The following is a 27,358-nucleotide window of genomic DNA, read 5'->3' as shown; positions in this document are numbered from 1 at the left end:
GTTGTATTTGTTGACTGTTATGAGTTATTCCCAAAGGTATACGGTACCTACATTGGATGGTAGAAGATCAGAAATCCATTTAAAGGACTAACATAACAATATGCACGGCTTTAGCTGTAACATAAACAAACTGTCTACTGATTAAATTCTCAAGTTAATTGGATACTGTTTACAAGCCCCGAGTTAATTCATTATCATTACGCCAAAGGGCAGGAAACTCGAGTTAAATATAGCTATCTCTTTCCCACTAACGAGATTGCAATGTCAAGTTATGGATTCACTTGGGAAATTGAAAGTTCCCTCACGCTTTTTGCATTTTGCTTTTATATAATGTTTTTGTTTCAATCCCTTCAGGTCCATGAAATATATTCGCACGTGTGCTCATTGAGATACATAATTTAATAACAGGAGTGGTTTTTTTGTGAAAATAGTTTTTTTTAATAGGCGAGTGAAAAAAGTTGCTAAAGTCTCCTAAAATCATATTGTTACAAACAATCCTTTTATAAAACAACCCCGACACCCTCCTAAAGGTCTGACGTGACGTCCCCATAAACTTTCAGATTTCCGTTTAAAACATTGTTCTAAAGAAGCCAAGAAAAATGAAAAGTGTGTACGATAAGGGGATGAATTAGGTCTGACACGATATCACTGCTTCCTCCTTTTAATTTTTGGCTCTTTTGGCGATATGAAGCTTTTATGTCTTTTTTTCTGCTGCCTACCAGAGGGTGCCCTATTTGATTCTCCGAGAAAAAATACGCTAATTTTCTTTTCAACGACAACGATTTGCAGACGGGTTTTTTGGCAAACTAACGATTGGAAAAATTTCATTACCCATAATAGTCGTTTGCACGAGTAGTCAATACGCAGAACATTGATATGCATATTTACTTTTCGTAGAATAATCATTTAGTTACTGTCACAATTACCCGAGAAACTATTGGTCGAAATACAATAGGTCGAATCATCATTTGGTATTAATATTGATTAGCAAAACTTCCCTCTTATTTATGTCTAGACAAGGACATGACTAACCTACACAAAAACTTTTAGTTTGAGACCGATAAACATGGTTTTGGTACATTTAATCATATACTTATTTTCACTAACACAAATGACTATAAAATCTTATACCTTTAAACGAGCGATTCTTGTATATATATTTATATACCTCGGGGATCTCGGATCGGCTCTATCGATTTCGATGAAATTTGCTATATGAGGGTTTTCAGGGGACGAAAAATCGATCTAGCTAGGTCGTATCTTTGGGAAAACACGCATTTTTGAGTTTTATATCTCCCAGATATTTAAAACTATTTTTTTTTAATATACCATGACGGTGGTAACATGCATACGGCCCGCCTGATGGTAAGCAGTCACCGTAGCCTATGGACACCTACAACACCAGAGGTATTACATGCGCGTTGCCGACCCTTTAAAAACCTGTGCACTCCTTTTTTGATGAACCCCATACTGTAGCCCCTCGGGAAAACCTCGGCAGGAAGCTCATTCCACAGCCGAAGCGTTCGCGGGAGGAAATCTCTCTTAAACCGCACATTACGCGACCGTTTAGGTTCTAGGGTGTGAGTGATGAACACCCTGCCGACTCTTCTTCTTCTTCTTTCTTCTTCTTTAGCCCTTCTCTACCCTTTGGGTGTAGGCCTCCTTCATTTTATGCCACTCGTCACGGTTCTGTGCGACCTGGAGCCACCACCACTCAAAGCAGTGGTCTGCTTGCGGCGCGTGGTGCGGCTGCTGGTGCAGTCCTTTTGATGTCGTCGTCCCAACGCATCTGGGGTCTACTTTGAGGACGTTCCTCCCCTCATGGTCGCCACTCCAGTAGACGTTTGCTCCACGAATCGGTTTTTCGTGCTATATGACCGGCCCATTCCCACTTCAGTCTGGCTACGCGTTTTACAACATCGGTGACCTTGCTCTTCTGTCTCAGCCACTCATTCGTTTTACGGTCTCTCAATGTGATCCCAACTAGTTTTCTCTCTAGCGCCCGTTGGACAACGCTTAACTTATGTAGTATGTCCTTGGTGAAGACCCAGGTTTCGGCTCCATAAGTGAGAACTGGCAGGATACATTGGTCAAATATGCGGGCTTTTTGTTCGGCTTTAAATTTCATTTTAAAGGCAAACTCTAAATTCGAATAGGCTGCCCAGGCTAGTCGTACGCGTCTGTTGATCTCATTGGTTTGGTTCCTCTTCCCGGTCACTATCTCTTGTCCCAAATATACGTATTTATCGACAGTTTCGATGACGGTATTGTCAACTGTGATATTCGCCTTGACTTCCGTATTGGTCATAAGTTTTGTCTTGTCTAGATTCATTTCCAGGCCACACCGTATGGAAGCATCACTGAGTTCTTGGATCATGCATTGAAGTTCAGCAGGGTCATTTGCCAATAAAACAATTTCGTCAGCAAACCGCAAGTTATTAAAGCGACAACCCAATATATATAATAAAAAAAATAACCCTGCCGACTATTAATGATAAAATGCGCTGGTTCATTGATAGTACTTTATTCGATGGAAACAAGAAGAACGCACAAAAACAGAATGTAAAACAGAACACATATCAACAATAAAACAATAGAATTCAAAAATATTAAAAAGTACAAAAAGTAAACATTTTATAAAAAGGTGCATCGCCCACATTTCCCCCCTTTTTTATTAAAGGGGTAGCTTCACCAGCTTCCGCAGGGGCCGCCGCAAAATGCCTCCCAAGGTGTGCACGTCCGCAACTCGTGTGATACCATCAGGGCCAGGGAAAACAGCTGTGATGCGTCCACGGGGCTAGGAACCTCTAGGAGTATTGCCGTCCGCAATGAGCACCAAGTCTCCGACTGCAATCTGGGGAACCTCACCTCGACCACGCCTGGGTATTAGTATTGGTAGGTACTCTTTCAACCAGCGGCGCCAAAAATGCTCTGACAATCTCACGGCCTTACGCCAGCTGGTTCGTGACAGAAGGTCCGTTTCTGACGATGTCGCTGGTATTGGACGTCCCGAAGAAGAACCCAGCAGGAAATGCATAGGCGTCAGTGACTCTTCACTCTGAGGATCCACGGAAACATGAGTAAGCGGCCGGGAATTCACCAAGGCCTCCGCCTCAGCCAAAAGTATACGTTGCACCTCGTCTGTTGGAGTTCGCTCTGTGAGAGTAACTTTGAGTGCAGTCTTCACACTCTTCACGAGCAGAGGCTCCTGGGAGAGCCCAGTGAATGTAAACGGCCGTTTGTGGTGTCCAAGGCGAGCTTCTGGTAAGTCTCCCGTCACGGGTTGAAACTGTTTGGCCCGGCGTATTCGGCAAAATAAGCAGTTGTGCAGGTGACGTTGCGGATGGTACTTCTCAGTGACAAAAGGTGATAATCTTGTAGCAGTTCATTCACAACAGTCTCTGTGTTACAGTGGGCAACCTTGCGATGGTGGTGCTCGACAAGCAGGCGCCCTGCTGGATCTTTACCATCAAGCACAATGGGGTTTTTCATTTCGTACCGAACATGCGACGCAGCCCCTATACGGCCAGACAAACGCATAAGTCCGTGGTCTCCTATTGTCACCGACAGTTTTGATAAACGGCCGGTGCGTGGTAAAAGCTAGGCTGGATGGCTATCTAGACTGGCCATCTCGTCAGGAAATGTGGTTAGCTGGGACTGGCGTAGAATGTGGAGCTCGGCTAAATGCAGATCTGTGGCGGACAGGCCCGCGGCAGAGTCGCGCATAGAGCGCGGGGCGGTGAACTGTTGCCACTGGTTGAACGGCTGAAACACAAAACTACACAAGCCCCCCTCCAAGCGGACTAAATTGTCTACACATATACCCCTTCTAGTTAGGCAATGGATTCTAAGTAGGTAATGTCAAATACTAATGAGCTATGGCTGTTGCGCGCACCAGCCTCACCCAAGAACTGAACCGCTTAGGATCGGCTGAGACTGGCTCGTGCCTTTTAACGTCACTAATGAGATAAACTAAATCGGGACGCGCTGCCCGTTTGCTCTATTATTCCATACCAGGATATTCAGGTGAACTAGGCTCACTGGGCCACTGTGAAGAGAGCTAAAAATTCAGGACCCGATATCCAGCGTGATTCTGGTGATAACGTCCCTCGTTTGATGCGGGTAGCATCATCCGTAACATTCAGTTGACTTGGCACCCATCGCCATTCTTTTACTTCAGTTATCTCCATAATCTCGGCTACTCTGTGTGAAACAAATGGTTTAAACAAGCGCGCCTCGCTTCGAAGCCAACCCAAAACAGTCATGGAATCACACCAGAATACGTGATTTACTGACTTCAATAGGTGTGCTTGGTAAATTGTAGAAGCGAGACGGGCTGCAATCAACGGTCCTTGGAGCTCTAAGCGTTTTATGGAAATTTGTTTCAAAGGAGCTACTCGAACATTGCTACATATAAGCGCCAGCTTCACGTCACCATTTTCTAAGACGAATCGCTAATATGCAACCGCAGCGAAAGCTGACTCACTTGCGTCACAAAACAAATGAACCTCGCACTTATCAATCTGTAATTTGCTAAGACAGTAGCAGCGTGGGATCTGTAAACCTGAAATTGCAAAGAAATCTTCAAACCAGAGTCTCCATGCCGCACTGTCACTTTGCGACAACTCTTCGTCCCAATCGATACCCTTACGCCACGAATTTTGAAACATGATGCGACCTGTAATCACTATTGGCGCCAGGATACCGAGTGGGTCGAAAACCCGCATCACATGAGCCAAAACTTCATGCTTAGTGAGTTTATTTGGCATTGAATGTTCTCCCTTTATTCCAATATTAAAACCAATCGTCTCGGAAACGGGTTGCCAAATAAGTCCGAGTGTTCGCACAGGCGCAGTGAGTCTACCAAGATCAACATCTACTTCATTGCTAGCTACAGGGATATCAGCCAAACTCTCAGAAGCACGGATCTACCCTCCAGAACTGCAGTTGTAGACGTAAGTGTCAATGTCAAGACCGTTAAGCTTGTGAGGAGGTTTGTAAAGCCAGCAAATTAGAAGGAAGCAAATGATATGGCACATCGCGAAGTTTGCGATGGAAGACATGGCCATCGCGCGGGTTTAATTAGTCTGAAAATATACTTTAGTTTAACATTTTGCTCATCAGATAGCTCGGCTACGAGTATGACACTAGTTATACTATTATACTAAAATTATACTGCTATAGTATGCAGGGTAATGTTATAGGTACAACTGAGAATAAATGAAAATTTGATGTTTTCATGATTTTTAGGGCTCCGTACCTCAAAAGGAAAAACGGAACCCTTATAGAATAATTTTGTTGACAGTCCGTCTGTCTTTCAAGATCCTTCGAACACGTTTTACAGTATGGCCCTTTAAATGTTCGACATAGTAACGTAATATGCTAATTTTCGCACTAGTGCGGTAAAGTAGCATCATCTGTACTGTAAAGGATTATTACTGTTACTAACTAGTGGATTGGCTGGTAGAACTAGAATTATTAACGGTATCCAGAAGAGGTACGAGTATTATTGGGAAAACTGGATTTTTGTAAAACTATGTAAAGCTTGTCAGGAGCAGAAGTTAAGCAGTAGGTAGACAAACGGAAGGTAATAATTACAGCATCTATTAAGGAGGAAGTTTTTGATTAGTTGGACTTGGATAAAACACGATATAAGTATGTTGTAACATTTAAATGCGAAATATTGAAAAACTTGTGAAATGCAATGTTTGTGTTAAAAATAATTAAGGACGAATGAACCTACACGAAAATAGAAAAAATGTATAGAGTAATTTTCAGAGGGAGGGAACCCCTTACCTTTTCAGGGGAGGTGCGATAGGCAGATACTCATATCGGCACGTCTGTGCATATTCAGTGATCAGCACATTTAATGTAGATCTTGCGCCTCCACTCGATAAGGGATTTCCTCTTCTGTCACGTCGAATAATTCGAATTCACTTATAAGGAACCTACTTGGACTTTCTAGTCCCAGCGGTTTGGGCTGTCCGTTGATTTAAGTCAGTCAGTCAGGTCTTTCACGTTTAATATATATAGATTTAGCAAGTAGTATATTCTCGCCCAAGAATGGAAAGAAAGGCTTTTTTCCTGATGAGGTAATTTGATGTCGTCTTGGTAATAAAAGTGCCATTTGATGAAGTGGCACCACTGATGACGATAAGAACGGAAGTCCTCAAGCAAAACCACCAAAAAGTATACCAACGTAAACCAACCCATATTTAAGCAACAATGTGTGAAAATCAATCCGGAATGAATTATGCAGTATTTTGATCGCATATTCAATAGAACAACATCTGTTGGCGCATATTTAGGTATCAGGCCTTTTATCTGTTCATAAAACAATACGAAAGCCGATGCAAAACGCACTGTATTCAGATCTGTCTTTTATTCGTACGATATTATTTATAAAGGAGCATTTGTTACAAAACGGCTGTTATTTTTAATTTAAAACATATTCATTTGAGGAGGCCCTTTAATAGAAATCACAATATCTTAGTTTTTCACAAAAATGAGATTAAGGCATAGATAGGCATATATATTATATATTACTCGTACTTCGTAAAGGCGAGCCTTACGAGCACTACCAATGCGGCCAATACATGGGTGTCAAAATCGCATTTAAAAATAGTAAATATGATGTAATTCACAAAAACAGAACTAAACCTTTTATACCATAATACAATGTTAGCATACTGTATATTTTTGTTTTACTATGATTGATGCATAACTGTATTTGTAATTGGATCTGCATTGTCTATATTATTACAAGAGATGTAACTCATTACATACTTATTAGTCTTAAGTAATGATAAGAACAGATTGTTTAATTGTTTAAAACATGGTGATTTCATAAAAAAAATACTTGAAAATTATTAAATAAATAAATGTAATTCTAATTCTTAGTTTGGTTTGTTACAATACAACACTTATAACTCGAGAACGGCTGGACAGATTTTCCTGCTTTTTGATTTGTTTGATTTGTCTCTGCTCCTAATAGCAAAATAACTATTAAATAAAAGCGTTGCGTAGTTGATTTAAAAAAAAAATTTAGTTCGTAGTTTAGTTTTGAATAATTTACTTTTGTGTGTAATAAAATTGTGTATGTGATATGTTTTTAAGTGTGTAATACATTTTGCTTTCACTTAACAATCATAAAATATACAAAGCATTGGCTTTCCTTTGAAAATCATTTCAAAGCCGAGCCGGGTCGAGTCATGTCGAGTTGAGTATCTAAATTACTAATTCCACATTAATACCGTATCCGTTCAAATACATTTAAAAATACCACAGTGATCTGGTTTTAGAAGTCAAGAATGGGTTAAGTAAGTTATCCATAAAATATAGACAAAAAATTAAGTGATATGAGGTCGGGCGAACAGGAGGCCAAAAGATCTCTGCGTATCAGCTACACTATTTTCCACTGATTTTCAAACATTTCACGCAGTCGATTCCGTATTTGAACAGCGACTGAGGCGGTGCACCATCATGCTGGTAGCAGGTCTGGACGCTGTGAGCCAGAGGCAAATTCATTCGCAGTAAAAATTAAGGCGACGTAGTTTGTCGTAGAAAAAAATTGTTTATTTATTTAACGTGATATTAACTTAAAATTAAAAATAACTTATCTTAAAGTTTAGGTTTATGTTTGAGGTTTGACGAAAGAAAATAATTTATGGGCTTACCTTAACTTATTTAAAAATATATAAAAAAGTTTTATTACCTACTTGTCATGATGACAATGACATATTTTAAATGTCATAGATAAATGTTTATTATCATCACAAAATAACGAATTAACGTAACGTAGGATTACACGCGGTTATGCTTTAAAATGAAAACGAATACCGAGATGAACACCATTTTAGTAGAAATGTGTTGATTTGTGCGTTATGGTGATTTGTTTATCATGTTCACGTTAAAAAAATTACGATTAAACATTTACAGGTTATTACAAAAATCGGTTAAAAAATTACGAAGTTATGAAGTAACAAACATGAAATAAAAACATACAACCGAATTGAAAAATCCTCCTTTTGAAATCTTGTGTCGGTTAAAAATAAATTTAACTGACTTTGAATAACAAGTATTTGACTAAAATTAAAATGAATTAAAATTTATAAACTGTTCCAAAGGTACAACAAACCAAACCATGCCATTACACTATACTCCATTTAGACGTTAGCCAGATAAAGCTACGTAGATACATACTGTAGGTAATACATATTAGGTTACACTCTGTCCGATGGGTGGTGTACTTCTGGTCAAAAAGCTTTCCGTGTACCTGGATAAGGCCCACCATACAATCAAAGCCATTAAAATTACATATCAATAGTGAAGAAAATATGGTTTAATTTTTAGTTTTGAGTTCGAATGTAACAAAATGTGGTTTTCATTAAATTTAAGTAATTAGTATTATAGGTAACCGGACCGTGGTGGATTATATGTAGATAGATAGAATACTCTTTATTGACACACCTCAGTAAAAAGATGCAAGAAAAATAAACAATTGATTAAATGTAGAGGCTGACAACAGCGGGGGGGGGGGGGGGGGGGGGGGGGGTGTTATACTGTGTTCATTTCATTTTGTACACGATACTAATTAGTTGGTTACCTTTGTGTATAGAGCGATTCTGAAACCACACGGGTCGCTAAGTACTATCTAGTTGTTTGTTTTAGCTGTGTAATTTATAGAGTAAACAAACCCTCCCTGAGATACAAGGGCACTTTGGGATTGAACTGTGTACCTATCTATACATAATACACATATGCCTAATAACTGCCTGGGATTCTGGTGGAATTAATTAAATTTATATCAATCCCAGTAGGTTATGATGGTTATGATATTATCGTGTCATGCGTAAGCCTAGCACTGACATACCTTTAAAACATAATAACAGACGATAAAAGGGCGACCCTAATAGGCGTGTTAAATGTATTATTAATTTAAGCATTTCGAAGGCATTATAATATGTTACACACATTAATCTAAATAGTTCGAGAACGTTTAAGCCCGAATGGAATTGGTAATACATGTGACATGTACTTGTAGACTACCTTCGCCCCATCTACCTACCTATACCTACGCTCCATCTACATCTGTCACGGTCCTTATGCACGTCCGGGTCGGAACAACGAGGGTCTGCCCGAAATTCAAGCATTTTACGGCTTAGTTGTAGGTCCTTGACTTCGGAAAATAATTTAAGAATGCTTTATACGCTGAACAAAAGAGTAGGTATATTTCAATTCAAACATGTGGGAGAAAATGTAAATTTAAATCAACTTACAACATAGCCATTGAAAACCAAACTCCAAAAAAGTTATTACCACATAAAGTAATCATTAACAATCTACATAATTGTGAGAAATTGGCAATAAGAATCCTTGTAAAAAAAAATCCTCTTCCTGCAAAAACATATATTTATTTTTTGCATGTGTTACTAGTTATGTTTCCCGAGAAATTAATTAATTTGTGCCAAACGACATCTGAAATCCAAACACTGGAAAATAATGGTCAAAAACTTGAAAGAATAATGATCCATTTCCAAAAATAAATAAATAATTAAAATCAAATAAATATTTATTCATACAGGAATCTCCGGACTAGGCTTTGCCTATATCGCGGTTAATCAGTTACAAAATAACTGACAGAATGAGTTAGAATTATTTAGTGTTAAATGAACTTATTTGTGACGATTCATCTGCGTTTTTTCGGGCAGCACTTACAGCCTTCGCGAGTTATGGACGCAAGAGCACAGCAAGAGGTTATCTAAATCGAAGTCAGTTTAAGTTAATCGATTTATCGCGATTGATATATCGATACGTTCATTGTCTGTAAAAAAAATTGTGCATCACAAAAACAGAATCACAATAAAACAAATATTATTTACATGAGTAATTTACACTTACAGTTACGATTTTTCCCTTGAACCTGAATGACATTGTTAATTTAGCACTATACGGCCGTGCAAACCCTGCTTGCCTGCTGCCAAATACTACTTTGTCAGATGATAGTTTAGATGCTGTATTGAATTTAAAAAAAACCATCAGCCGGTTCTATTGCGGTGGAATGACCGTCAGCTGTAAAATGAACATGTAAAAAATATGCGCCCTACCACTTTATGCGCGGCAAAGTATGCATAATGTGTAAATTGCGTAATCCGTTAATGGTTTTACAGGCGTTTACGCCTGATGAAATTCTACATGCAAAGTTTCATGATTTGTTATTGCTATCTTAAAAAGGTATAGCGCTTATTTTTTTATATGTTCATGCGACTAGCTGATGGTCTTACAACCGCGATATAACCGGCTGACGATTTTTTAAATAAACAATATCATCTGAACTATCATTTGACAAAGTATCAAACGGAAGGCGATGACAATTGTTTTTTTTTGTTTTACGTGTTTCGGTGGCTGCCATTCCTCAACCCACCAACGGAGCGGCAGCTGACGTCCACGATGGTTCATCATACCTAGCCGTTATAACCACTACACGAGTTTTCGGCCGGAAGGCGATTGGTCATGGAAATCTGTTCCTGACTCGCGGCTTAGTGTATTTATTCCCATTGATCGCGCAGTTTTCAGGCGAACCAGTATAACGTGACCTCCGGCTTTGTTACAATAGAATGCGTAACCGGCTCTTATACTGGTTTTGGAAAACTTTTGTATCGCTCGCATTTGCACAACACAATTCAGTCGTTAGACGCGGCGGGAACCGGCGGGTGACCCCCCCCCCCTGGACATCACCCCCCCCCCCTCGGTGCCGGGGTTTGCGTTTTTTTTTCTTTTTTTTATGTCTGTTCTCCTGTGTGTGGTTGGCGTACGCGTCGCCACTAGCTCCTAGTTTTAAGTAAGGTCCCCACTGAAAACCAGCGCGCAGCGCCACGGATTGCCGCGGCACTATACTGAGTGGGGGTCTTACTTTAGCGTCCGATGCGTGTTTTGATGTATGCATGTCTTCTTTTCTTTTATGTATAAATGTAAATTTAATTTCTTAACGAATAGATATTTTAAGCAGTAACTAACTCCTGCAGCACTAAAACTCAATCAAAATACTAGCTAAATCATAGCAGTATATAAGGCTCTGTTACTGCAGTTTAAACTGTAGGTACTTAGCTAAAATTGTAAGTAGTATTTGTTAAATTGTTTGCTCTTCCTGGGTGCGCAGTACACTCAGACAAACAAACAAACAAACATTTATTCAGCAAATAGGCCACAGGGGCACTTTTATATGTCACATTTTTTACAATCAATAAATAGAAGAAAATACAATTACAAATATGGAATCAATGATATATTAGATACTTTATTAGATATGTATACAGTCTCTAAATGTCGAATGAATATTTTTATATTTCATGTAACCATGGACACATAGGTATTTTTATTAGTAGAACTTACAAACTAAGGGGTTAGTATATTCTGTATTTTTATTCCGTAGACTAAAATGACATTTTATGTGGTACTAAGAAATGTCATGTCTTACATATGAAACGTCATTTTAGTCTACGGAATAAAAAACAGACCTTAGGTACGAATAACGTAACTTTAATGTATCATAACTATCTGGCGACCAGTCTGGCCTAGTGGGTAGTGACCGATGTCGAATTACACAAAAAACTATGACATGAAAAAAAAAACAAACAACAAATACTTAAATTCATTAGGGATGTAATAGTCCCTAAATGTCCGACATAAAATATAATAAAAAAGATTAACAAATTATCTTGAGATGTAAATGGTCTCAAGACTTGCATTCTTATGAAATTAAATCAGACAAATAGACAAGAACCGAATTAAAGTGTCTCACGTTAATGCCAGTCAAAAGTATAGTTACATACTCATATTTCAGGAAAGACTGAATTAAGTAATTTTTGAGATCATTACATTGTTTGTTTTGAATAATTCGTTTGTCTGTAAAAAATCTAAATTATAATTGCGTCGCAGAAAATAAATGCATAATAAGAAAATAAATCGGACCCTGTACGTCCTTAAACTACGTCCCAAAGAGAGGTATGGGCATTGTGAATCTCATCTCGCTGTGTGCAATAGAGCACAGCAGATGTCATTCCAGATCTAGAGTAGAGCCCAACTAGGGAAGGACCTCCACCTTACAGAAAACCGCAGTCAAATAACACTAGACACAGTGCGGACACGAGGGTGCGGAGTGTTAGGGTCTGTAACGCTTATGCGCTGTACACGTAACTTTTTGTAGTTGCAGGCGTCCGTAGGCTACGGAGACTGCTTATCATCAAGCGAGCCGCTTGTTTGCCACCGACGAACAGTTTTAAACTGTTGTTTGCGTTTATCTCGACATCGATTTTTTGCAGTTTAGGTATGGTACGGCAGTATACCGGGTGTTTCCTGTAGCACGAGCAAATAATTAAACCATATATTGTACTCCTAAAACGATATAACTTTTGATTAACAACTTTTTAACAACTTAATCTTTAGATTTTAACTTTTTCATACAAATTTAATATTATTTTCAATGTACGCTGCCATCAGTGTGTTTGACGTTGCTTTGCACGCTTTACTATTTTTCGTTAACCCGCTCGTCCGCTCCGTGCACCCGCGCCAGCTAGCGGAGGCCCTTAAACATAACAAATTTCGCAATACATTGAGTCTAAGAATTAACTTCAATGTGTAATAAAAATCAAAACATAAGTTATTTTTCAAAGTTGTTGAACAAATGTTGGTCGGTTTAAGGAGTACAGCCTACAGTTTAATGTATTGCTCCTGTTACAGGAAACATCCGGTATATTACTTTAAGCGATGATAAAATACCTAGGTACATAGAAAAAATTAATTACAATAACTCATTTTATACAACAACACTCACACGTTATAAAATATATTTAAAATCCGGTCTGTCGCGAATTTATATTGTTACCTTTATTTCCGACGTTTCTACGGAGTTTTTGCTGGTCATGGTTGCAAATAACCACTGACATAAATATACTAAACAGGCTATCGAGAACAAATTGTGTCCGCCATTTTCGGCGTTTGACGTCTATCACTGTCACTAAGCTAAAGAATAAGCATAGCTGTGTAGCTAGCCAGAGGCGAAACTGTTATGACAACTGTTCAATTTCTGCCAACATACACACTGTGAAGAATCTAGATAAATTGTATTTATTTCCTTACAAGTGTATTGAAATTGTTTTACATATGTGACACGGACGACATTCAAATTTATAAAAATAGTCATGAAACTCCTTCTCAAATGACTTTCGTACTCGTAGCAATTTTGATCAAATGGCGCTTATAGCATAATATACTCTTTAAATATGAGAAAAACACAAAACAAATTACGAGATTAAGAGTAGTATATCATTATTATGTATATATTCTGCAAACAATAAGGTAGATAATTATTAGTACCTACGTGGTACATCTGCGAAATTTAATCTATGCGCCAAAGATCAGCATAAAACAAAAATGCCTAATTGTGTATTAAAAGATTGCAAAAACCATCATAAGAAGTTCAAAGCAAGGCATCATATATATTTTTTTAAGTTTAACATTCTCTTATATTAGAAGTTACACGAGGGGGGGGGGGGGACACATTTTACCACTTTGGAAGTGTCTCTCGCGCAAACTATTCCGTTTAGAAAAAAATGATATTAGAAACCTCAATATGCATTATTATTTTATATGCATTATTGCAATTATTTTTGAAGACCTATCCATACCCAACACTTACGGGTTTGATGAAAAAAAAAATTGAGTTTCAGTTCTAAGTATGGGGAACCCCCAAACTTTATTGTTTTTCTTCTAGTTTTGTATGAAAATCTTAATGCGGTTCATAGAATACATCTACTTAACAAGTTAGAACAGTATAGTTCTTATAGTTTCGGAAGAAAGTGGCTGTGACATAACCGGACAGACAGACGGACATGACGAATCTATAAGGGTTCCGGTTTTTGCCATTTGGCTACGGAACCCTAAAAATGCCATAATCCTGTTCAAGTTATTGGTCACACATATGATTGTACGCATAGGTCCTAAACCAAATTGCATCTGTATGCCCTTCATATTAACAACCTTTAAATTTCTAAATTCCGTCCATGCTAAGTTCGTATCCACTTTACTCTGGCATAGTACGGTAGCGGCATACGTTCTTCGCCTTCCAATTTTACGCGAACGAAGTCCCGGGCAAAAGCTAGTAACAGTAGTAAGATATAAGGCTCAAGAGTCACCCCTTTTAGCTAGGTATTAAACACATAGAAGTTCACCTTAAAATCCTAAAGAGTTATGAGCAATTGAGCAATGCATCAACAAGTCAATGCTCAGTGAACCGCGCTGGAAGCAACGGGGCGTGAACAGCCGCGGACGGTGAACGATGCTCGAGCTATGAGCATGGATTAGAACAGACTTGACCAATTTATCTACCACTACTTAGAGTTTTTATATTATTGTCATACCCAACTTTTTTTAGTTACCTGTTTGTAACCTTTAGGTGAACTTAGTAAATTTATTACTGTACAATAACAATTTAAACAAAATATTCAACCACGTTGCGTTTGCAGCACCGACTTGGCAGTCTTGGCACTGAAAATGTATAGCTGCGCCATACTTAATACCTTGACTTGGGTTGACTTATATACCGTAGTCCGATTCTAGTATCGACATCAAAAACCCGAAGAGCTAGCGAAAATGGTGTTGAGTACCTGCTCATTGTATGACAATTTGGCTACGGGTAACCTTGCCAAAATTGCAACAACTCTCAGTCAAATTTTACGGACACAACAGATGACACGATTCGCATTGTATCCCTCTCCATCCCCTGTCGACTGATGCACAAAGTTGTCGATATGTGCTTTATGCCCATTTCAATCTATGGTGCGCAAACTTTAAAGGTCGAAATAACATTGAGCCAGAGGTAAACTGATTTTTTTAATTATACTTTTAACCATCTAATTCTTTTTTTACACTTTAGTAGTTTATTTTGACATATTTAGAGTAGGTTATCGGAAATATTTTCGAGAAAATTTGCGCTATTTAAAGTTGAACTTAAATTTGAAGTTGAATTTGAAGTGGCATCTAAAACCATTCTTTGTTTGCTATCTTATTTGTAGTCAGTAAACTCATCCCGAGGTCACTACCAATATACATTAAACCTCTGTTATCGAACCAACAACATTGAAATCATTGTATCAGAATAATATATATAATAGTGAAGATATATTCGGAGCTTCTTTGTACCTAGATGTTGTTAGAAGACAGAGATTTATAGTAAATAGTTAGCACATATGCTTCCACGAATCTAAATTAGCTCTTAGTAGGAAACCTGTAGCTTATTAAAATGGTATATATCATTCGAAAATGTCTAATATTTATACTATCAAATATTCCATTACACCAACTTATTACTGACGCAGTACTGAATATATTTTATAAAATTTAGTAGCCAATACTACCAATCAAGAATCCTCAGTTCTTATATGGCCACCAAAATACTCAAATGAACATATCTAATAATATATTATATATTGTGTACCCTTACATTTGTGTATAGCTTACGTTTTCAACTGTACAACAAAATGTACATGTATAGATCACTTCTTCTTTCCTTATACTCGTATACAATATTTGAAAACAAAACACAAAATCAAAGAATGATTTTGTTTTTATAGAATACATTTAAACACTGTCATTTGTAAGGCCAAGGAGATCAAATAAATTAAAAAATACCTAACAGATGGGTTAAAGTAATCATACTATTACAAACAGATTTCATCCAATATTTTTGAATCTCATATACGCAATTTTCAAAGTAATTACGAAATAACAAAATATTAACGCCTCATCTAATTATAACAAATATATGTAAAATATATTGCCCACAAGCAGAATACACATATTCATCATCTTTCCTTCTTCGTCATAATGTTATAGAACCCGTCTTAAACTTTAATCTACTCTTGATCCAAATCCACTCTCACATCCAAAGCATTCTAAGGCGTGAGGGGTCAGGGTGATTGAGAAGTGTGCAACACTAAGTTTATTGCACGTTTCATGAAATGTGAACCACAAATGATGTAATATAAGTACCTATCAGTCAGTCATCAGCAGAGATCGGACAAATTTGCGTCATTGCTCGCAACAATGTGGACATGACTCCAAAATTAATCAAATATGTAATCATTTAATTAATTTCTTAATTGACTTAAATTTTAATTCCTAGTCAATAAATACAAAACTTTGTTAAAGTATAGATTTATTAAAGAAAATAATCAGTATTGTTTTCCAAATTTTCTGCAGTCAGTCTATTTCTTTTTACATCAAAAATATACTTATATACTTAAAAATATACCTTTTTATAATTAAAATTAGAAGATATGTTGCAAAACCAAATTCATACACCCTTGTCTTGTCTTAACAACCGCCCAAACTCCGTGATTAATAGACTCAAATGCCTTTTATCACAAAAACACACATCAAGAATCACCAGAATAATAATAAAAAATCTGTTGAGCTGTCGCGATTATGACATAAAACCGTCGCACCTCGCAGTATCCAAAAAACCGCACCTAAGGTAGATTCATATATGGTAGCACATGTTTTCGCCAACAACCCGGACTTTTGTTCTTCGGAATTTCGAAACGTGAAAACTTCAAAAGTACGATTAACTATTTATTTTCTACCTAGCCATACCCAGAAACATGAATGTTCAAATCCTTTTTATTAGGGTTCCGTAGCCAAATGGCATAAAACGGAACCCTTATAGTTTCGCCATGTCCGTCTGTCTGTCTGTCTGTCTGTCTGTCTGTCTGTCTGTCTGTCTGTCTGTCTGTCTGTCCGAGGCTTTGCTCCGTGGTCGTTAGTGCTAGAAAGCTGAAATTTGGCATGGATATATAAATCAATAAAGCCGACAAAGTCGTACAATAAAATCTAAAAATTTAATTTTTTTTGGGTACCTCCCCTACACGTAAAGTGGGGGTGAATTTTTTTTTTTTCGCTTCAACCCTAGAGTGTGGGGTATCGTTGGAAAGGTCTTTCAAAACTAATAGGGGTTTTCAAGAAACATTTTTTGATAAAGTGAATATATTCGGAGATAATCGCTCCGAAAGAAAAAAAAAATGTGTCCCCCCCCCTCTAACTTTTGAACCATAGGTCCAAAAAATATGAAAAAAATCGTGGAAGTAGAGCTTAAGAAATACATTAAATGAAAACTATAGCGGACATGATCAGTTTAGCTGTTTTTGAGTTATCGCAAAAAGTTTTCCCTTCATAGTAAAAAGACTTACTTTAATTAGGTACTGATTATGCAAATTTGCCTATTTGTTTAACTCGGGTGAAAGGTACCATTACCACTTTAAGCTCCAGTTTAGCTTATTGTGACGGGAGAGTAACTACGGAACCCTACACTGAGCGTGACCCGACATGCTCTTGGCCGGTTATTCTATTTATTTGTATATAATTTATTGTTGTATTTTATATTGTTGAGCTGTAATAAATGTAATAGACGTTATCTTTGTTGTGATTATTCATGAATGACACTCTGTCCTACTTTAACGCAATAATATATTTTAGATTTTTTCGAGAGTCGTACGGAGATGAAGCAATGGGCAACGTTAAGCTAAAACGGGAGGCCAATAAAATGTAAAATAAGCGGAGAATATAGAGTGAAACAGAGCTACAATGTTAATATGGTGGTTAATGGAAAGGATGGTATTGTTTTAAGTGTAGCGTGCCATGATTGTCGCGCAGGACAAGGTGGATGCAAACACGCAGTGGCTTTCCTAATGTGGGCTCACCGCAGGAGTGAGGTGCCTAGCTGCACAACTACAGTTTGCTATTGGCTAAAATCAAAACTGTAAAAAGTAGGAACTACACTCAAATTTACCACTGCCAAAGAAATGACCGGTACTCGCATATGTGCAGAGCTAGACAATACAGATACAGATGATTCCATTTTGAAAGAGTTTGTTAAAAATCGGCATTGAGAAAAATAGTGAAAATTGACAACTTTTGAAACGTATAAAGTCATATGAAGTGCCGGAATCTTTGCAACTTAGTATGCACTATCTATGTGCAAAATATAATGTCCAAAATGATTCAGTCATATTTTTAAACAACATCAGACCTTTATTTACAGAAGAAAAGGTGGCAGAAGTAGAAAAATTTGTGACCAACATGAGAATACATAATCTGTAGCATGAGTTAAAATATGGTCGGATCACTGCCTTAAATGCGTATGCTGTCAGTCGCTGCCAAACACCAGATGGAACTTTGATCGCAAATATAATGGGGGTCAAAATTCCTGACACCACATGTATAATAATTTTTATGAAAATAACCGACTTCAATGAGGGAGACCGGTGAAAGAAAGGTTATTGTTGATTTTGGATTTCATACCAACAAATTGCCAAACGTGAACTATACGGCGTTGAAGAGTTCCATTCTGTGCATCATCAGCAGTTCCGCTTCTTGATTTGATGATGAAAATACTAAGATCACTATAATTTGAAATTTGAGTAGTTCCCTCGGTTCCTCATGGATCCCATCGTCAGAACTAGAACTTGATAAAACACGTTCTAGTTACAAGTACCATTTATTAGTAACCTCAATATCAGTTTTGAAGAGCTATCCATAGATACCCCACACGTATGGGTTTGATGAAAAAAAATTTTTTTTTAAATTTTATGACGTATTAAAAAAAACTACTTACTAGATCTCGTTCAAACCAATTTTCGGTGGAAGTTTGCATGGTAATGTAGATCATATATTTGTTTTAGGTTTATCATCCTCTTATTTTAGAAGTTACAGGGGGGGGGGACACATTTTACCACTTTGGTAGTGTCTCTCGCACAAATGGAAAAAAATGATATTAGAAACCTCAATATCATTTTTGAAGACCTATCCATAGATACCCCACACGTATGGGTTTGATGAAAAAATATTTTTTGAGTTCCAGTTAACAGTTAAAAGCATGGGGAACCCCCAAAATTTATTGTTTTTTTTTTTCTATTTTTGTGTGAAAATCTTAATACGGTTCATAATACATCTACTTACCAAGTTTGAACAGTATAGCTCTTATAGACTGACTGGTAGAGAATGCCTCATGGCATTAAGTCCGCCTTTTGTACTATAAGGTTTTCTTTTGTGCAATAAATATTAAATAAATAAATAAATATAGTGTCGGAAAAAGGGGCTGTGACATAAACGCAGACAGACGGACATGACGAATCTATCAGGGTTCCGTTTTTTACCATTTGGCTACGGAACCCTGAAAATGCCATAATCCTGTTCAAATTATTGGTCACACATATGATTGTTTACATATCAACAAACTTAATTGTAAATGTAGAATAATAGAAGTAGTTCAAAATTTCAAATATCTGGGTTTAACTATAGATAGTCACATGAATTGGAAAATACATATAAACATAGTGTGCAATAGGCTATGGTCCATATTATGTAAAATAATTACTTAGCTTAAAAAATATTGTAAATAAAAAAAAATTACGTATGTTATATCATTCACTGGCTGACGCTGTAATTGTATATGGATTGATAGCCTACGGACGTACTTACTTTTAAAACCATTTAAACCATGTGCTTAATTTACAACTAAGACTTAAAAAACATTACAAACGAAAATACCTTAAAAACCTGTAAGAATGATAACGCAGCCTTATTCAAAATATCAAGCGTCTTACCAGTGCATGACAAGGTTAGATAGTTATTATCAACTGATCAGTTTAAATGTTCTGAGTTTAAAACGCCGCGAGTGTACACACGACCGCAAAGAGGGTCAGAGCGCCGTAGGTACGCGGAGCCCACCGCCAACAACTACTATGGTGTACGAACGCGCAGCTATCTCACACCGCGAATTTTTAACAAGATTTCCTTTGAAGACGAGTGTAGCAGCAAAAACGTGTTTAAAACGAAACTGAAAAAGTTGCTACTAAATACCTCAACTCAAAACGTGCCTCAACTTAAAAATAAATAAATAAAATATAAAACAATCCCAAGCTTGGGCAACTAGTTTTTACAGATAAGAAAAACAATACACACCTACATACATACATATAGTACTTAGAATAAGTCATAATCATAAATACTTAGATAAATAAATAGTTCATAAGATAAGATCGGGTACAAAAACTGTAAGTGAGTGCAACATTCGCCGATAAACGTTATGTTTGGCGAAATATTATGTAAATGTATATTGTACCAACTTTTTTTGATAAATAAATAAATAATACGTGGCAAACTGTATTACGTTGCCCCGCATTATACGTTTTACACTAGTGTCATTAACTTGTTTTCATAATTTTGTTCACGCTTACCCGCTTAAGGTTTTGGCGAGGTCCCATTACAACTTCTTTAAGCGGGTTTTAATGTATTTGTTAACATACATATCAAATGCACTCAAACATTTAAACTCCTCTTGTTTTCAATCGGTTAAAAAGCGCCGACCTCTTTTGTATAGACTAAGTCTCGTACAAATCAACTTGACTCCTCGCAGAATGAAGGCTATGATTGAAAAAAGAAGTTTTAGTCTACAATTATATTAAATATAATACTTCTCTCTAATGTTACTTTACCAATGCACCTATTGGATGACGAGTTTCGAATTCATAACACCCGTACGTTAAAACATACCTGGGGCCTGTTGCATAACAATTTACAAACTGTATTACAAACGGAGTTCGGTTTTTAATAAAATGAGGTATTACCTACTTTTGTAATATACGTTACAAGTAATTGCTATACTACAAACAGGGCCCTGTTTCCAATTTAAAAAAATTGGCACTTCTGTAGCTGCATTGTCAAAAATAATCACTTCAAGTAAAATAAAAATGTATTGTACCCAAAGAGTAAAATAAGTATGCTTATGGCGTAGAGAAAAAGGGGAATTGAAATTGAAACACTACACACCGTAGACATATCACACTGCTTGCAAAATACCTACATCTGACTGGAAATTAATATATAATATTTACACTATTTACCTACGACTTTAAAAAATTAAGGTTTTTTTTTGTGAAAACTTGTGGGTATCTGGAAAGGTCCTCAAAAATGATATTGAGGTTCGAGATCTAGTAAGTAGTTTTTTTTAATACTTACGTCATAAATGGTACGGACCCTTCATGGGCGAGTCCGACTCGCACTTTGCCGCTTTTTGCAATTCACTTTGGTTGTACAGTCAGCGTCAAATACTTTGTAGCAGTCAAAGTGGCCAAATAGTTCGGTACACCATACTAAATATATGGTGTACCGAACTATTTGGCGACTTTGGTTGCTACAAAGTATTTGACGCTGACTGTACTACACATGCAAGAAATAGGTAATAAGCTAGAGCGTGTAGGACTTATAATGAAAAAGGGTATAGCCGGGTAAGCATGGCCAAACTACCCTTAGCGAAAAAAATAATTACCTATATAGGTTAATAATCCAGTAAGAGGAAATTGTGTTGTGCTTTCACCGAAAATTAAGCCTCAAATGCTTCAGATTTTTACAATGCAAAGAAAGAAAAAACATTTTTAATATTAAAACATGCAAAACTCAAATAACTGTTGAAACAATATTAAAAATTTGGCACTTGCCAAACATACTTATGCGGAAGTATACTAATTAATCAATATTACTTTTATTATTATTAGATGTACTTTTTAGTGCAGAAACAAACTGTTGTAATGATAAATGGAATAAATCAATATCTGAAAAGGGTATATAGCTGGGTAAGCATGGCCATTAGCGAATAATTAATTTCCTTTTACTGAATTATTAACCTATATATATATATCTAGTGCTTTCACCAAAAATTAAGCCTCAAATGCTTCACGTTTAAAAAAAATGCAGAAAAGAAAAATATTTTTATTTTATTAAAGCCAAAGTACTAATCCGATGTCTTTGTAATTTGGGTATGGTGTATATACAATTATGGTCGTTTTCTGAATAAAAATGAATTATCTCATGAAAAAATGGTTAAAATAGAGTTTGAAAAGTTTCTCTAAAAATAAAAAAAATACGAGTGCAATTGCGACAATTATCAAATTTACATATTTCATGTAGAATTTAATAATGTTTTACATCCATTTTTTTCAAAAATTTTAAGCGGGATTAACAATGTGAAAAACTCGAATTTGTAACACCACATACATTCTTTTCATACAAAATAACTTTTACGATATTACACTTGAAAGTTATATTCCCAACGCAATTTGAATTTAGAACGCGACGTATTTTCCTGAGTGAGGTCCTTAAACTTCGTGGCTGTATGCATTCAGAGAATTTAAAAAAAAAATTGGCGGGGACAGGAAAATAGGCATTGAGGTACCTACATACCTATTAAGAAGTTAGTGTCTTCAAAGTGCTCTGACTTTATATGACACAATTAAATCTGAACGCGAGAGGTATGGGTAAATATTATTTTGTTAAATGAACTAAAAGTACGCCGGCTGTGATATTTCTACAATTTTAATCGCTGATACAACTACGTAATAATACGAACATGTATGGTTTTATTTAATATTCGTGTGTTGATGTTAAACTCACCGGATATGACAATTTGATAAATATTTTGATTAAGTTTATTTCGCAGAATACCTAATTTATTAATGGTTAGGTTTAACAAAATTCGCTAAATTTGGTGTCCTGTGAAGACAAACAACTACAATATCATACTTGGGACTACTTGGGAACAGCATTCAAAAAGTTTCTCTATTGCGAGCTCCTTTATACATTCTAGCTCATTGTATAATCCCTTGCCTAACCTGATTTTTCTATTGTTGTGAAATTTAAGAAATAAAAATAAAATAATTGGTGGCTCTGTGAGCTGTAGACCTCGCGGTAAGCTTCATAAGCTTAAAAAATGTAATATTAAGAAATACTTACTTCTATACTAGTTAAACTCACAATGGTCTTAAATTTGTGAAACGACAAAAAAAACTAACTACCAAACCGGCTCACAAATGTTCACGAAAATCGGTTAAGAAATGCGATGCGATTCGCCGCTTTGCCTTCGCGTCAAGAACGCTCCCTAGGACACTTCCGTAATATGTGTGTAACATAACAACGGTTTGTTTCTTCTAGCTTCTGCGCCTCGTCTTGCCGCGCCGCGCCGCTCAACGTTCACGTGTAAGGACTCATATTCGGTGCGAGGACTCGCATGCGAGTTTTATTACATTGCGGTATTTGATCGGTAGGCTCAATCGGTTGTAACCTCAATGTCCTCAGTCCGCAATGTAACTAAAATCGCATGCGAGTTCGCGTACCGTGTAAATCAGCCCTAAATCGCGCCGCATCGCCCCGCTTCGCGTTCGCAACGAGTTCGGTCACTTGGGACACTAGACTTAAATCAACCGGGATATAAACCGTGATTACCTTTTATATTGTTTTTGAGCTCCCGATATTACACAACTTTGACACCCACCCGCTATCTCTAGTTACCCGTGAACAAGATGCATGTAACTGCGTCGAAATATCGGGAGCTCATAAACAATATAAAAGGTAATCACGATTTATATCCCGGTCGATTTAAGTCTAGTGAAACTAACCGTGAATCGTTCAAAACTGTCACTTAGGACACTTCTTTAGATATCAAAAGATTCTTTCATCTGCGGCGCACCGCTTCGTTTTGCGTTCGCGAGATTTTTGCCTACGTACATAAGACGCTGCGTTAGGTAGGTACATGGTGATAATTTATCTTGAAACTGCTTATCTCACTTTAATGAAACTTGGATAAATAAGGACATAAATGTAGACCATACATTATTTTAAAATAGACAATTTATAATTGTTTATACAAATACCACGACAAATTCGTAAAAAGCAATTAAATTTAAATCGTAAAATAGAGACGGAAGTATTGCACGTGACAGACGGTCGGAGATGGCGAATTTGTGCGGATTCTTGGCCGAATTCAATTAGGAAACCCTAAAAAGTACGCACCTTATTGAGTTTTAATAAAAGAAAGCGAGGTTATTGCAAACCCCCACTGTTCTGTGATTTAAGGGAGAGGAGGGGTTTGATTGTCCATGTGGAACATTGTGCTGTCAGGAAACTGATTTGTGATTTGTGGTTTATGAGGGTGATTCTTTTTTCTGAATTTTCTATTCTAGTTGATATTGTGGTCTTTAACTATTGTACTCGTATTAAATATGTTATCTTGAGAATTTACCAATCATACAGGTATGAATTTACAGGTATGAAAAACATACACACTACGTTAAAGGAGGTTGTGAGGCAGCCGTCCATGCCTTACGCACGTACCTCTCAAATTCATCTTATGATGTGCTGGTCAAAATTGATGTTCGAAAACGCATTCAACTCGGTAAATAGGGATAACTTGCTGACAGAAATAAAGAACAACATACCCGAAATTTATAACTACCTTTTGCATTGCTATGCTGACCCTACCAAATTAATTTACCGCGATAATATGATATCTTCAGAAGTCGGCTGCCAGCAAGGTGATCCTCTCGGGCCGGCAATATTCAGTTTGGCCATTAATCCAATTATTAAAATTTTTAAATCAAATTTAAATGTTTGGGATATAGATGACGGAACCCTGGGAGGCGACCTCGAATCCATGCTATCCGATCTTTCGACCATTCAATCAAAATTTGAAACAATTGGCTTAGACCCGAACTACAGTAAATGTGAACTTTTTATCCATAATGTCTCTTTAAATCAACTGGATGTAAGGCAAAAATTTAATTTTCATGCACCAAATATACAAATAATAGACAAAAGCTCTCTTTGCCTCCTTGGGTCCCCTATCTTTGAAGAATCCTATTCGAATTCCATTTCCGATACTACTTCCAAATTTCAAAATTACGAAAGTCGTCTTCTCGAAATTAGTCCACATTTCGCTTTATCAATTATTAAATTCTGCCTCTTTGTACCAAAATTAATGTATGTACTTCGCTGCTCCTCTTTTTCCAAACTTCAAAATTTATGAACACCTCTGGACGACATTATTAAAACTAATTTGGAATCAATTTTAAACTTACAGCTTAGCGAATAGTCCTGGACCCAGGCATCTCTGCCCATTCGCCACGGTGGGTTAGGGATCCGCAAAATTCCAAGTGTTTCCGTTCATAGCTCAGCAATTCTCGTAGGCAAAATCCTAAGGGCCTGTCCTCCAAACTATGAGATTGCTGGCTTAACCGAGGCTAAAAACGCCTGATCCATCACCTGCCCGGGTAAGGATTTTCCCGAAAATCTAAATTCCCAAAGGACCTGGGATGACGTCCATTGTAAAATTATCTATGACTCTCTCTTAAGTCGCAGCAAAGGTTCCTCACGCGCCAGACTCTTAGCGGCGGCTACGAAGGAATCCGGCGCCTGGTTACACGCCTTTCCTACAGTACACACAGGCACATTTTTGGAACCGCACACTCTGCGCGTTGCAACCTGCCTGCGACTTGGCGGCCGGGTCTGTGCTCCACATAGGTGCCCCGGCGGCACTGATGTCGACGCCCTCGGACACCATGGGCTCTCCTGCCAAAGGAGCGCCGGCCGCTTCTCTAGACACGCCGCGCTTAACGATATTCTCCGCCGGTCTCTTGCCAGCGTGAACGTGCCAGCTCTTCTCGAGCCTGCTGGTATTGTAAGAGATGATGGTAAGAGACCGGACGGAATGTACCTAATTCCGTGGAAGATGGGACGGGTGCTGGTGTGTGTAGACACCCTAGCCCCGTCTCATCTCCACGGCACAACTGCAAAAGCCGGCGCGGCGGCACAGGCGGCCGAAAAATTAAAAAAGATCAATCTCGGCCCCGAATACGATTTCGTACCTTTTGGCGCGAGACCCTTGGCCCGTGGGGTCCGAATGCGTCTGACTATTCAAGGATTTAGCCAAAAAAATAGCAGACGCTACCGGTGATCGTAGAGCTGGCCGCTTCCTCGTACAGAGAATAAGTATTGCGATACAACGAGGAAATGGTGCCAGCATCTACGGCACCATGCCGCAGGGGGATAGTTTTTATTATTTATTTTAAGATTAGTTTTATTTATTTTTAGATTTAGATTTTAAGTTTTATATGTATTAATTAGTTTTTTCTCCATAAGTGTGATGAAAAATATCGTATGTAACTCCGGGGGTAAGAATATTGCAACCTCGGCTCTTGAATTCCCTCGCTTCCAAAATTTCACTTACCCCCCTCGTTGCACAATGTACTACTACCTCCTCGTACGTGAGCAAATTATGGTTTATGGTTTAAGACATTTATTCTCATAAGAATATACATTATTCACTTAAATGAGAATTTAAATTTAATTTAATGCTATACAATAACGTGGTTTTATTAAATATCAAATACATATAAAACTTAAAATCTAAATCTAAAAATAAATAAAACTAATCTTAAAATAAATAATAATAAAAAGCGGCCAAGTGCGAGTCGGACTCGCGCATGAAGGGTTCCGTACCATTTGAGACGTATTAAAAAAAATGTACTTGCTAGATCTTGTTCAACATTTTACCACTTTGGACACACATTTTACCACTTTGGAAGTGTCTCTCGCGCAAACTATTCAGTTTAGAAAAAAATGATATTAGGAACCTAAATATCATTTTTGAAGACCTATCCATAGATACCCCACACGTATGGGTTTGATGAAAAAAAATTTTTTTTTAATTTTATGACGTATTAAAAGAAAACTACTCACTAGATCTCGTTCAAACCAATTTTCGGTGGAAGTTTGCATGGTAATGTATATCATATATTTTTTTTAGTTTTTTCATTCTGTTATTTTAGAAGTTACGGGGGGGGGGGGGGGGGACACATTTTACCACTTTGGAAGTGTCTCTCGCGCAAACTATTCATTTTAGAAAAAAATGATATTAGAAACCTCAATATCATTTTTGAAGACCTATCCATAGATACCCCACATGTATGGGTTTGATGAAAAAAGATTTTTGAGTTTCAGTTCTAAGTATGGGGAACCCCCAAAATTTATTGTTTTTTTTTCTATTTTTGTGTGAACATCTTAATGCGGTTCATAGAATACATCCACTTACTAAGTTTGAACAGTATAGCTCTTATAGTTTCGGAAAAAAGTGGCTGTGACAGGATCGGACAGACAGACGGACATGACGAATCTATAAGGGTTCCGTTTTTTGCCATTTGGCTACGGAACCCTAAAAACTATCCCCCTGCGGCATGGTGCCGTAGATGCTGGCACCATTTCCTCGTTAGCATTACCTTTAATAATATTGACTAAGTACACTATGTCTGCAATTTCACGGCGCTTAACAAGTGGGATCAAATGATGTTTCTTACACAGCTTGAGATAGTCGATAGAACTATAGTTGACTCGCATTTTATAACAAAGAAATTTTATAAATTTTGACTGTAATCTCTCAACCCTATCAACATAAATTTGATACTGAGGATTCCATATT

The 27,358-nt window shown here is 37.2% G+C and overlaps 1 pseudogene; it reads left to right on the top strand.

Annotated features, from left to right (window-relative positions):
- Positions 1–3,076: 3,076 nt before the first annotated feature.
- LOC133529264 (uncharacterized) lies at positions 3,077–18,909 on the top strand (annotated as a pseudogene).
- Positions 18,910–27,358: the final 8,449 nt, after the last annotated feature.

This window comes from Cydia pomonella, chromosome 1 (genome assembly GCF_033807575.1).
Source record: "Cydia pomonella isolate Wapato2018A chromosome 1, ilCydPomo1, whole genome shotgun sequence".
Taxonomy (NCBI): domain Eukaryota; kingdom Metazoa; phylum Arthropoda; class Insecta; order Lepidoptera; family Tortricidae; genus Cydia; species Cydia pomonella.
The sequence above is the reverse complement of the archived record's forward strand: the minus strand, read 5'-3'. Positions and strand labels throughout refer to the sequence as shown.